The sequence below is a fragment of the Sapajus apella genome, unplaced genomic scaffold, assembly GCF_009761245.1.
Source record: "Sapajus apella isolate SASKATOON/1434 unplaced genomic scaffold, GSC_monkey_1.0 scaffold33, whole genome shotgun sequence".
Taxonomy (NCBI): domain Eukaryota; kingdom Metazoa; phylum Chordata; class Mammalia; order Primates; family Cebidae; genus Sapajus; species Sapajus apella.
In genome coordinates this window covers 13,315,336-13,329,685 of record NW_022436973.1, presented here as the reverse complement: position 1 = coordinate 13,329,685, position 14,350 = coordinate 13,315,336, and the positions used below count along the sequence as shown (strand labels likewise).

The following is a 14,350-nucleotide window of genomic DNA, read 5'->3' as shown; positions in this document are numbered from 1 at the left end:
GCTGGTACAGTACCCTTACTTTGAGCTTGTCACGGATGTCTTAGCACCTGTACTCTTTCTGTAGAATAGCACTCATTGGTAACAAGCACATCACTCGAACTGGACTGCCTTATATCTTGTAGCCCAGCAGGTTCTCTAAATCCAGCTATGGTGCCTCGTTGTCTGCTTAGCGCTCACCTGCCCAGACTTTGCACCTGGGATTTTGTGGCTGTTCAAGTTCCTTCAAACATCCTTAAAGCATGGATGAAAAGTTTAGCTTGTTGAGTTCCCAAAGTATGGTTGGTAATAAAGAATCTTGTAAGGTCAAACTTGGGCTGGTAATCCAGGAAGGTTTACATAAACTGTTTACCTGCCTTAATGAAAGAGTCCAAGAGGAATGGATAGAATCTTGACTTTGACAGGCTGAGGAAGGCTTGGCAATTAAACTTCACAGCTGCTACTCACTGCTAATTATTCTACAGGTGGTATTGTTGGTGTCATGGTTACACAGCTACGGCTATAATTTAGGATTAAGAACTGGGGACGTGGCCAGGAATTCATACAGACCTTCAACTCTAGTACTTGGGTTAGCAGCAAGTTCTTGGGGACAAGCAAAAGGTCAAGGTGGAGGACAACTGACAATGACTTAAACCCAGGTCCCATCGATCCCTAAATCCGTACATGGCTGAGTCAACTTGTGAGCCTAGAAGCTACATGGTATGTATATGGAATCAACGTCAGTTGAGGGATGTTGGGCTCTACAAAGCTCAAATCTAAAGCTCACAGAATCGAGAGTTTCTAGTCCTGACAAGGTTCCCAGCCTGTTCAACTGATAAACTAGAATATGCCGAGTGCATACGCAGACTTGTGATGCAGGTGAACTCAAGGCTCTCAGTTGTTGCTGATAATGAGCTAGTTAACCCAATCGTCTAGGCTTCCTGTATCCTACTTTAATCGTGCCAGAACTGTTACATGGATGGCTCCAGAACTAGGTAGAATACTACTTCTAGACCTCTACAGAGAAGCCATTCATGACAAAGCTTGGCTTCTAGGCTTTCCATAATAGAACCTCAGTGGCAGGGCAGTGTGTGATGGGCCATGTGGCCAAAATGCTCAGGTCACAGGCTTCAGGTCCAGATGTAGCTTTGGCCTGAATCCTGCCACATTTACTGTCTTGGATGAGTTACTTAAGCTCTTCCAAAAGCTAAGACTCGGACCTATTAAAGTATCTCTGGGCCATGAGACTTCAATGGTAACTAGTAGGAAGCTGGGCATACTGCCAAATCCATAAGTAACTATTGACTGATGGCCCTGAACTCCTTCCCCTGCTTAGATGGCTTTGCTTCAGTTCCAGGTGTGGTTTGAGGCTCCCCCCCGCATAGCCCCATGCCTCAAGCATAAGCTGTTCTCAAGGCTTGGCAGCATGTCTCTCATCCGTATTGGCTCCTAGTGTTCCATCTTTTGCCACTAAACTGTGTAGCTGCTGAGTAACTGATACTTTTATTCTAGAACAAGTGAGCAACAGTGGGAAAGGGGATTTATATGGCTGGCTCTCAAATTTAAGGCCTCTGGCAGGAATGATCTTGGAGGCCCTGGCTGTAGGGGCTCTCATTTCTCAGCCTACTTTGTCATAGCCTCAGATGGCTGAGTGTCTGAACACTTGGCTACTGCTCCTTTCCTTTCTGGTCAACAGGCCTCCCTTCATAGACTACATAGTAAAGTTTGGACTAGCTCACAGCATGTGTAGCCTAGCCTTTCCTGAGAACTAGCACAATAATCCAAACTCTCGGCGACTTGAAATAGTATATGGTCTTTCATGAAAGTCCAAATTGAAGCATTAGCCCAGGGTGAGAAATAGTGCCTTCCACCATGCATTGAGTTATTTCTATGGGAAACCATAAGTGAGGGCAGACCCTGCCGTGACTGGACTGTTCAGAATCACTCCTTGTCAGTCTCTGGTCCTGTCTACTGCTCTGGGTTACCCACGAGTGACTTTTCTTTGTGGAAACTCTGGCAGGGCTTTATACTTGTTTATCCTAACCACTTTCCAAGGGATCAAGTGTCGCCCAGTAGACTGGAAAACAAAGCTGGTGTTTTCCAGGTCCCCACAATATGATGGACACATTAACTTGGCAATCACTTCTGTTTTCTCATTAAACCATAATTAAACTCCTAGACAGATCTTTTATCTGAACATGAAAACCCCAGCGAAGTCTGAGATCCTCTCTTCTGCCTGGTTATATAAGAAAAGTAGAGCTGAAGTCCCTAATCTACAAGTATAGTTGCCTTGTGTTGCTGGAGTAATCTTGGATTTCTATTAACCAGTTGCTAATGTTTGGATAGGAGGAAGTTGAGCAGAAATCATCAGTGTGATTAGGAAAGTTTGTCAGAGCTCTTCAGGAATAAGTTATCCCTTCTGGCTAGCAACTTAAAGTGCTTTGTCTACTGGAAGCTGTGCATTACCTGACCTGGTCACTTAAAGACTTGACTCTTCCAGGGAGGGGACATGGCCTCTTCAAATAGATACCTTTCCATAGGTAAACGTTCATTCCAATTCCTATGGTCTTCCATCTTGGCCGTGGAACCTTAGATCTTGGTTCCTAAGCTCACTGAAGGTCAGGCTTATTGGCACTGTGTAGCTCCAACTGCTATAGAAATGACTGCCACCTGTACCGGGTGTGGTGGCTCATGCCTATAATCCCAGCACTTTGGGAGGCCGAGGCAGGTGGATCATGAGGTTGAGATTGAGACCATCCTGGTCAACATGGTGAAACCCTGTCTCTACTAAAAATACAAAAATTAGCTGGTGATGGTGGTGCATGCCTGTAGTCCCAGCTACTCGGGAGGCTGAGGCAGGAGAATTGTTTGAACCCAGGAGGAGGAGGTTGTGGTGAGCCGAGATCGCGCCATTGCACTCCAGCCCGGGTAACAAGAGAGAAACTCCATCAAAAATAAATAAATAAATAATAAATTAAAAAAATAAAAACTACCACCTGTAAGGCCTAGGGCAAACAGGGAAGATAGCCATACATGTACATAAGGGATTAAAAGGATATGAACTGCCTATTTGAAGTGAATGTTCTCCAAAGAAATGATACCAGGCACCGACAGGCAGAAGACAAAGTTATAAGTGAATCGGATCAGAAACTAGGGAACGGGGAAGGTTGGAATGGTGGCTGAGGGGGAAGATTGGGATAAATGCCTCATTGAATATGTAACAATGGTGCTGACAAGAGTTCCTACTATGGTATTCATTGTGCAATGAGGCACTAGGTTCAGGATCCTACTGACTGGAATGAGATGCACAAGTGGCAAACCTTTAAATGAATGAAACTAATTTCTTTGATGTTTTGAAGCAAAGCTCAGACCTGTGACCTCTGAGAAAACCTTGGAGGGGCCCTGTCTGTACCTATCTGCCCTAGGCTGCAAACTGCAGTGGAGTTTGGACTGCAGCTGAGGCTTCTCTTAACCATCCACTTGTGTCTGTGTACTCAGCTCTTGCTTGGTCAAACTTATTGCCCCTACTGGTATGAGCCACTACTTAGGTTGTATCTGCTTCTCCCTATCTTCCTTTACCTGACTCCTTGTCTTCTGTTGATGAATGAATCAGAGCAAAGGCTACACCTCTTTCAAACTTGAAAGACTGAAAAGGTGACTGTCAGGACTAGAAAGTAACATTGATGCTTAAAGATGGCTTATGAGATTTCTGTGGGGAAATCGGTTCTTGAAACTGGCAGTGCCTGTACATAGGATGGCTATCCTGGCTCCCTCAAATGAATATGCCTTGGGCTCAGCCTTTGTCATGCTCCCCTTAAAGCTACTCAAGCCTTGCACTGAATCCTGTGAACACTTGAAGAAACTTCAGTTTCACTTATTCTGACATCACCCTGAGTATGTGCTCAGTGCTCTACCAAAAGCACCATGCATGCACCTCCCATAAGTAACTAGCAGATAAAGATTAAGATGGTTTATGAATAAAACGTGTGAAGTTTGAAGTCTCATGATACCTTGGAGGGGAAGGATTGAATATTGCCACAGGGCATTCAAAGGCTGGAATTACTTAGGAGTTGTGTAACTTTGAGCTATTAACACCTCATGCGTAAACAAAGGCTTTGCACAGAATTCCATCAAGGGAAGTCTTGCATAATTAAACAGAATATTCAGCTACCTGGTCACGCAAAATTCCATATTTATGGCTATTAACATCTGAAGTATAGGACAGTAATGATGGCAGTGTGTAAGCTGAAGTTCAGAATTGAAACATTCCATATTGAAAAGGGCCACTACACAGGCACTAAGGAGTTAATGAAGATTGGGAGAACACAGTGTTTCCTATCCTTACAACTGAACACTTCTGACATTAGATGTATGTAAGGTGTTTTTCAACACCAAGCAGCTTTCCATCAGACATCAGCTGAGTGTCTTGTAACTCAACTCCAATCTGATGTTACTTGGAGACAATATAACCATCCTACATACCAAGTGCTCAGTTGCACAAGACTGCCCCCCTTAGATGCCAGTTGCACATAGTAGGCTGTCATGTATGATTCTGACAAATCGGCTATAAACTGAGGTTCCCAATACATCCTTTTTGAGTTCAACTTGCTAGAATAGTTCACATACCCAAACTTTATCCATGACAATGGGTAGGGCAAGACCTGTGGAAAGGGGCTTTATTCTCTCTGGGTGTGCCATTTCCATGCACCTCTATGTATTCAGCAATTTGACAGTAAGAACCCAGTTCTTGGTTTTGTAGAGGCTTCTTCATATAGGCTTAAACACTGCCCACCCATGGTCAGCCTCAGGAGCATGATCCATGAGAGATGCTGAAGACTGAGGTATCTAGGGACTCCAGCCACCAGTCATCTCATAAGCTTACAAGACAGGCCTATAACTCTGGAGATGCCAATAGTTTAGAAGCTGCATGTCAGGAAACGAACAAGACCAAATGGATGTCACTGTCACAGTTCCATCAGTATACCTTTCTAAGACTTCTTCCTTGACGTGTCTAATTAGATGGGCTTAGGCCCTCTTTAATATTTGCCCACCTATACTATCTACTTCAAGACCAACCTTCTGAAGCTTGCGAGAGAGTTGTCAGATGGCTGCCTCTCACAGGTTGAGTCTTTTGTCATTCCATTTCTGCTGTTGAGCTCCAAAAAGTCTTCCTTAAATGGCTTTTTAAAAGCCTCAAACCTAAGAAAATTGTAATAGGGGAAAGCTAAACTACAGGATGGTCAGTAACCAAGTAAGGAAGCTAAACTGGAGAGATCAACTCAATTGATTTCCAAATCAGTGCCCTTGAGTGCTGAAGTGCTGAAACTAAGGCTAACCAGTTTGTGGCTCCTCAAGGATTAGAACACGGGCAACTAATGGTGATGACCTCCTAGGACTTTGTTCCAAGTTAGAGGTGATCAGACATGTAACACATGCCTGAGCAACATTGGAAAACTTAGTTGACTGAAATAGAGGGTTTCTGATTGATGTTAAGGGACTTCTAATTCATAATTTACTCAGTTATATAGGCATATTCCTCAGATTTGGGCTGAGATGAGGGCTTGTACCTCATCTGGCTGAGTATAAAAGGTTCTTGTTACAGTCTGGATTCCCTTAGAAACAACCTGACAGGAGTTTGAGTAGTTATGGTGGATGTGGTCCTGAGAAGCGTGGGGAGACAGTGTTTCTGCTGGCAGTAGAGCAGGAGGGGCACTTAATTCTGCTGAGACCTCCCAGATGTGCTCAATTAAATTCAGGAATTATTTGCTTGAGAGGAGAATCTCCCATCAGCTTTAAGTTGCTTAAAAGCTTAGTAAGCTCAATATTAAGGTTAGCACTTGTTAGACGGCTGTAACTGAATTATAGAAACAATGGAATCCAAGATTATAAGACAGCCCTGATAGCCTCTAAGCTGAGTACAAACATTAAAGAATGGAAGATAAGAAAACAGCATAGGGACTTGGATAAATCCGGAAATCATAATTCTCAGCAAACTGACAAAAGAACAGAAAGCCAAACACGGTATGTTCTCACTCATAGGTGGGTGTTGAACAACGAGAACACGTGGACTCAGAGAGAAGCATCACACACTGGGGGCAGTTGGGGGTAGGGGAGAGACAGCAGGAGTGAGGAGGGGTTGGGGGGACACACCAGGGGTGGGGAAGGTGGGGAGGAATAACATGGGGAGAAATGCCAGATATAGCATGCACCTAAAGTAAAATTTTTTAAAAAGCATAGATATATGTGCAGTATGAGTCTTGGTGAGAAGACACAGCATACGTAATAAGGATCCCAGAACTAGGATAGTTGAGGGGTGCGTAGAGGCTGGTGGACAGAGGACAAAAGATGCAGGGTGACAAGGGCCAAGAAGCTTAAACATTCAAGGAGCTCTGCCAACCCCCCAAAATGACTCCATCTAGGCACATCATACCGAGACTGCTATAGATCAAATACTTAAAAGCAGCCATAAGTAGGGGAAAGTGCATTGTCCTAAAGATTGACAACTGTTCTGACAGAATGACAGAAGCCAATAGACAAGAATGCACTTCTCCAATGTGCTGAGAACAAGTTCCAACCTCAAAAAAACTAGCACAAAACATACTTCAAAAACAAAGATGGAAAGTCTCAGACAGGATCACATCCCTCACAAATACTAAAGGCTCCTCTGGGCAGAAAAGTCTTGCAGGAAATCACAGAACTGAAAAAGCAAAACTGCAAATCAATGTAAAGGCACACTAACATTAACTGTATAGAACAATCCTGAAGGATTTAAACACAGGAAGTTTAAATGGCAGCAAAACTGCAAAATGCAAGAGGGTCAGTGGACTTTGTGTAAAGTGTAGAACACTATCAAAAGTAGAAAGATAACTTGTTTTTGGACATCAATATATCAAATGAGATATTCTCTAGAGTAAACATTAGAGCAAGGTAAAGCGACAATACTGAAGTCTGACTTAAGTCAAAGGAGAGGCCAAATAGCATTGAACAAGTGGGTCAAGTAGAAAACCAAGCAACAGGGACAAACACAAAGGTAACTACATCAACTACAAGTGGGTGAATGTTCCAAGTATACATTCTTGGACCACATGCAGGTAAAACCTAACTACTTCCTGCTTAAGACTAAGCATGGGGACACAACTGCTGAAAGTGAAAAGGAAAAGGCATACCATGCAAACACCAGTAAAACTAGCATACTACCAGAGTTCCACTGAGAACACTGCAAAACTGACTTAGTAACAAAAAATCCAAGGTTTCAAGGCACATGACCTACCCCCAAAACAAGTGAACATTAAGAACTAGGAATACAAAAGAGACCAGTGTTCTAAATTTAATGTGAATAACACTTGTAAACTTTACAGTATCATATTTTGCATTCTTAATGTTGTCACTGTACACTTCTTTAAACCTTAGTAAGCTGCCTGCATCCATGATATCGGAGCCTTGGAGCTGAGAGCAAATAGTGGAGGGGCTCATTTTAGGCAAAGTGCTGTCAGCCTGAAATGGGTTGATGAGTAAAGATCCAGAAAATGGCAGAAACCAGAAGTATGGAGCATAAGTTGGGACACCAGCTATGCTAGCTACAAACACTAAGGCTTTTTTAGATATGATGTGAGATGTCACGTGGCCAGGGAACATGGCCGGGTGACCTAGTTACATTGAAAACAACTTCCAGGAGATTTTTCACTTATGGAAAATGGGTTAATTGTATAGGGATAGACTTCTTAAAATGAATTTGCACAGTGTCCTCTTCAAGCCATATTCCTTTTCTTTCCTATTGCCAGTCAACTTTCTGATGTTGACTAATACACTTGTATAGCATGAACCATTTACAGACATCAGTGCTATGCTAAACTAAGCAAGTTGAAGAAAGGTGTTGTCTTATAATACACTTAAGTAAACAGTCACTAGAGACTTTGGTTTTTCAAATAATTACCAACAGTTTTCCCAAGCTGAGATATTGGTGCCTCCTACCAGGAGGATAATTCCTTCTTAATCAGGATGGATTTATCATCTAATCTAACACCATGAGAAAATGCTAACCATTAGAAAAATTGCTAACCTCCTTGGTAACAGGACTAAGAAAATGTTGATCTCGTTTTATGGAGCAAAGATGTGTGGAAGCTGTACCAAACCTAGAGGCAGCATGTGTAGAACATCTAGGCGAAAGCTGACGATCGTGAATTCCACAGCAGGAGAGGTCTCTACTTTTGCAAGCTCTATGTGGCTTGGATTTCACTCTATATTTTTGGATGAATATTGGAATTCTATCTCCATCAGTAATTCTGCCATTGAATCCTCACTAAGTTATTGGGGAAATGCAACTCATTGCTTTCTTTGTCCTCTGCTCCAGTCCCAGCTTGTTGCAGCCTGTGTGGGACTTATGACTCGATACAGAGCCCTACACCTTGTCCTCTAGGAGTGTTGTACAGCTTATCCCTTTCAGATTGTCACTTCGTCATTTTTCTCTGAGTGAGCTGGTTATTCTGACCCTCAACATCTGTTCTCCACTTGGCTCTGTGACCTAATAAGGTGACTCTTGTGAACTACATCACCCAGTTTCCCTTGGAAACTGATAACTAGGTGGGCATGGCCACTGGGAGACACTGACTAGGAGAGAAGGTCTGTGGGACGAGGTTTGGGTTCTACTTCTTGACTTCCTCTTGGCTTCAAAGCTATGTCTTGGACAGTAACTGTCTCTGCAGATCTGTTTTTGCCAGAAGGGACCCTCCTCACTAGTTCTAGCCCTCATTCGGCTTTCAGTATCCTTTTCCATCCTGTGGTCTCCATGGTCATCAGTAGCTTGGTGATGCTAGGCCCTGATATCTCACCCTTTGTTCTCTTAATTCACGTTCCATGAAGGTTTCCTTTCACTAAATTCTTCACCTTTTGAGTGTGGTTTTTTGCTAGGACCTTGATACATGGAAAAAACTGTAAGCTTGGAAGGCAGCAAGGTTTTTGTATGTAATAAGGAAAGTGGAACCCCACTAACTCATCTGGTAGATACTATGTCTTGTCTTGGCATCTTGGGAGATGTACTTGGTAGTCTGAAAGAATAGGATGTGTTCATAAAACAGAAGACCCTTGATCCATGACATAAGTAGAGGAAAGGGATGGACTAGGGGTCATCTTTAATCATAGCTGATACCAGATCTGAATGTCCGTACACAAAAACGCCATGTCCTTAGTGCTGAGGAGTCACTATACTGCTTCCCACAATGGTGAACAAATTTACACTCCCACCAACAGTGTATGTGTTCCCTTTGCTATGCAGCTTCATCTCTTTTGACCTTAGTAGCTGCTCTGACTGGCATGAGATGGTATTTCATCATAATTGAGACTTGCAGTTGTCTAACAAGTGACACTGGGCTTTTTGACTACATTTATGGCTTCAGGGAAGTGTGTTCATGTCCATCTAATGTTTTATTCTTGTGAGTTTCTTACAAATATTCAGTATTAGACCTTTGTTAGATAGGTTAGCAAATGTTTTCTCCACTTACATAGGTTGTCTGACTCAGTTTCTTTGGCTGTGCAGAGGCTCTTAAGTTTAATTAGACTCCACTTGTCAATTTTATTTTGTTGCAGTTGCTTTTGGTGTCTTTGTCATAAAATCTTTGCCTGTTGCTTTGTGTGCAGCATGGTATTGCCTGAATTGTTTACTAGGGTTTTTAGTTTTGGGTTTTACGTTTAAGTCCCTATCCATCTTGAGTTTACTTTTGTGTAATACATGCTGTGTACGGAACACTATACACACATAAAGAATGGTCCTGAATTTTTGCAGGAAAATGGGTGGTGCTGGAGGTAGTTATCCACAGCAAGCTAATACAGGAACAGAAAATCAAACACTAGTCTTCTCTTAAAATGAGAGCTAAATAACTCATGAACGCAGAGGGAATAGCAGACACTGGGGCTTCCTTGAGGGTGGAGGGTGGGAGAAGGGAGAACAGAAAACTAGGTACTAGGTTTAGTACCTAAGCAAAATATGTACAACAAACCCTGTGACATGAGACCTACATAACTTGCATATTAGGTACCTCAAATCTAAAGTTAAAATGTATGCCTATGCTTAAATCTAAACTTCGAAACTGCAATCCAAAGTTAACAATGACTTGTAGAAAGCATACTGTAAGTCTGCTGGTAATGACACTTGTGGTCAAGCTTCAGCTCCCTAGTTGCCTAACCTGGATATCTAGTTCAGAATCAAATGTCTGTTCACTGCTTCCAGGGGGACTACAGGGGCCAAGCCAAACACAAGTTTAATATTCAATAAGATTCTGAGCTTTAAAAGCATGAAAGAACAAGATCTGCACAGTACCAGCTCCCATAGGTTTATCCACTTTCTCCCAGGCTTTCTTACCTCTGGCTTTTACAATCACGTTCTTCGTCTGATAACCTGAATAAGCCACTAGTCATTGTCCCAGTATCTATATTGTGTATTTGTCCACCAAGCAAGTGACCAAGTACAATGCTTGAGTCTGTACTCACTGTGAGGACACTCTGTGCCCACTTTCAGGGTCATGAATGAGGTGGCACTGCAGCAGCATTCCATCTCTGGCTCACTCGTTAATATCATACCCAGCCGACTATCTTGAACTACACAGTCCAACCAGCTGACAGAAGAAAACACAATGTATAGGTGTGTGAAGGAAAGTTATTGTAGATGTGGGGCTCTGGGTCTGTGGAATGCTCTTCCATTATGGAATGAATTCCTGAGGGTTCCCAGCCTTGGGTCTGAAATAGTATGCACAAAGTGATAGCTCTATTTACATGGTCACGTAATACCTGACACATCGCCTTATTAGGGTCTTGGGAATAAAGTAGGAACTAAACAGATCAGTTCTCTGTGGAACCTGTTTCAGACCTCTGTGAAATGTCTACCAGCCACAAAATAACTCCAGCACCACTGGGATGTGGAGTCATATCGCCTAAACTATAGGGAGGCTCAGATTGAATCCTGGACCGGCTGCCAAAAGGCATCAGTCACTTCTTGCTCATCAGGTTGAATATTTTGCCAATGATACAGTAGACTTGTGTGATCTTCATAATCTCCAGGCTATAAAAGTCACTTTAAACAACTGGCAAAGCAGGAGAAACCTCCAGAACCTGGGAGTATGAAGATGAATGTATTGCTGCTTTTTGTGGTGAGCCTCCCTAATGAAGTAAAACAGTTAGCCAGGGCAATAGCTTCAAAGGGCCCACGGCAGCTGCTGCTTAGTAGCAGACACCCCTCTGGCACAGCAGGTATGACTAAGCTACCACGTTGAGCTTATGGTAGTTCAACAAATGCCAAGACTTGCCTCATTCTCTTGGGAGCCATCCTTGTGAATCAAGCAGGTGATACGAAGCCCCCATCCCTGGCACTACCGCTTCGAAGATGGTGTTCTAGCTTCTGACTTAACTCTTGGATATGTGGGAGGCAGTTTTTGAGGAAACTCTAATTGGCCTTTCCTGCCATGATAGCTTTTTCCCCCATGGCTCAGGGAACATGTCAAGGTTACATGAGTTACTATGTTTCTATCCTAATTATTTGGATCAGGAAAAGGTCCAGAGGTGGTCTGGAGATCTGTTGGAGCCATTAGAAGATAGCATTGGTTTTATTTTGTCAGCTAGTCTTCACACACCCCTCTCAATTCTGAGGACTGATCTGGCTGGAGGTCCCCATCACATGTATGAATGTTTCTTTCCCCATTTTACTGAGGTAAATGGGCATATGTTTCCATGGGAGGGGTGAAAATACTGTGTATCTGCTGTGACGCCACAGGGCTGTCATTAGCAGATACACATTATTCAAGGGAATACTCCCTTCAAGGGAACTGCATGTAGCCCTTTCAATCCATGGACTGAGTCTCATTTAAACATGAAAACTTGGTGAGGGATTGTATCAGGCAGGATTCAACCAGAGAATCAGGAGCTGCAGGATATATACCTCCATAAGCCCATCCCTTTAGTTTGAATACATGCATCCTATGTGACTGTGGAGGCTGATGCAAGTCCAGAATTCAAAGTCTACCTGTCAAGAAAAGATCACAGGTAATCTGGAACTAAGACAAGGGGCCTGGCTATGTTAGACTAAAAAGGAGGGTCACTGAGCAGAAAGGAATTTTGAACTGATGAAACAAGACTATCCTAGATAATCAGCAGGGGACTAAGTCAAAGTCATGACTCTAGGCTTTAATTTGATCTCAATGTACCTTCACACTATACCTAGACTATACTTGGAAGTACTTGACCCAGACTGCAAACCTAGACAAGCTGACCTCAAAACCTATAAGGATCGTGACTGACTGGTGCAGTAGGTTACTTTCTCACCTGTTCTTGATCAATTATACTGACTAAACTATCTCTACCTGCCCATCTATCTCCCCTCTAGACACATGATGGTTGAACAGCTATTGCTGGCTTCATGTGGGTCAAGGCTATTCTGCCTGGCTACCTGCTATGGTTGCCATGCCTTAGTTAAGTGCAATCACTTGGTTCCTGTTCTACACTCCTATCCCCACTGTCACCAGGGAATGATGTTCCATGGCAGCATCTCCTATCGGCTCTGGCCCACGTAGGATGGCCACAACTAGGCTTCTTGGAGAAGCCAGTGACCCTCACTAGTGCTTTTTCCTGGCTTAGTCAAAGGAGGGATGCTCCAGAGAAATACAATCATGTGTAGGTTCTCTGATCTCATTGTTCATGCCACCATAATCACTTTTGAGCCTAATTCCTTTATCAATACTGATAATCCTCACTTACCACAGGCCACTACTGGGTGTAAGCATCAGGGAGGCATCTCAGCAGTGTCAGTAGTTCTAGGAACACTTGCTGAGCTATACAAAGGTACTCATCAGCCTTTTCACATAGTTTCAGTCTTTCCAGAAGTATTCTAGCTCCGGCTTATGTTCTACAGTTCTTCTGGGAAATCTGTCTCTTCATTGCAGAGACGTTTCATTCTACGTTGCGACCTGACCCTGTTGACTAAAACTTCTACCTGACTTTAATCCTGGGTACTCAAGTAGTACAAAGTAACACATCCTTGTTAGCCTCCTGGGCTAGCCACTGGCTGTCTCCTGGACATGTAATGAAGGCCTGGATTTAAGATTACTGTTAGTAACTAGAATCAAGCCTGCAGGGACATGCATTTCCTGAATCACTGAGCTTTCATGGAACAACTTCAACATGGTCCTGTTCTCTGGAGCTTTCTACCAACATCTATCTTGGTAGTTTAGTTGTTATTCCTAACAGCAAGCTTGGTTTAGAAACTTGTTCTCTATGAAGTTCAAATAATTTGATACAAGAATTGTACAAAGCAAGAATGTACAGAGTAACTGACTTTTATACTGTTCATCTGCTGGCATAAACCATTGAAGGTCAATTCTTAGGTCTGTCTTAAAAAAAGTAAAGGCATGGGGAGGGAAAATACCATGGTAAATTTTCTCTCCTGGGGCAGAGAATCATCCAGACTTCAAACTGGAGTAGCCATAGCTCAACTGTGGAAGAGGGCAAGAACTCTTCAGAACAACATAAAATCCCAACATTAGCAGGGGCAAATGCAGGGGAGTGTTCTCACAATGGGTTATCCTGGAACAATATGCTGAACGGGGGGCCATTGGAACATGAACATAAGTGACCCACCATGGGATCACTCTGCTCACTGGAATACTCAGCAAGTGGATACTGATTCCTCTGGATTTGTGAAGATCCTTGGGACCTCCTTGAATACATCAGCCTAGGCACTTCTGAGTATTTAAGGTATAGGGATGACTGAAGCCAAGAGGTGGTCTTACCTCATGGAGTAGCTCTTAAAAGAACTTAAGAAAAAGAGGTTTCCCTGTAGGACAGAGGTTGCCACCTCCTTAATGTATTCCAAAAGTCATTCTAGTTGGCTGGAATACCACTGTACACTCTCCTAGAAGCAAAGTGCAGCATCAATTTTAAAATTCAAACATCTTGGATTTGACAAAACTGTTCTGATGTATAACTCAGTTGATAGCCCTATTGGAATATTTGGTGGGACAGAACTTTGAGTCAAAATCAAGACAATTTTATGAATCCAAGATGAATTAATGATACAAAAACCATGTTAAGTGACAGAACAAATTCAGAACAGAAAACAATGTTACGTGACACAGAGCAAACTTGGACAGATCTGAGTCCCTGATGTCTCTGAAGCCTTTGGAGCCAGCTGACTCAGACTTAACTTGAAGGATAGAAATTGAAAATATATCCTTGGCCCAATGACGCTGTTAACATGAGCTATTCCTACCAGAAAAGCAAGATAACCTCCTGTACTTTCGTGTGGTTAGTCTACTTGTATACTGTATTTAACACATAACCTGTTCAATTGATCTACCCTTGTGTTAAAACAAGCCAGAGACTATCCCTCTATGTA

General features: G+C 42.8%; 1 pseudogene; it reads right to left on the bottom strand.

The window, feature by feature from the left end:
• Window positions 1–496: 496 nt before the first annotated feature.
• Window positions 497–14,350, bottom strand: part of LOC116562607 — a 28,705-nt pseudogene continuing 14,851 nt past the window's right edge.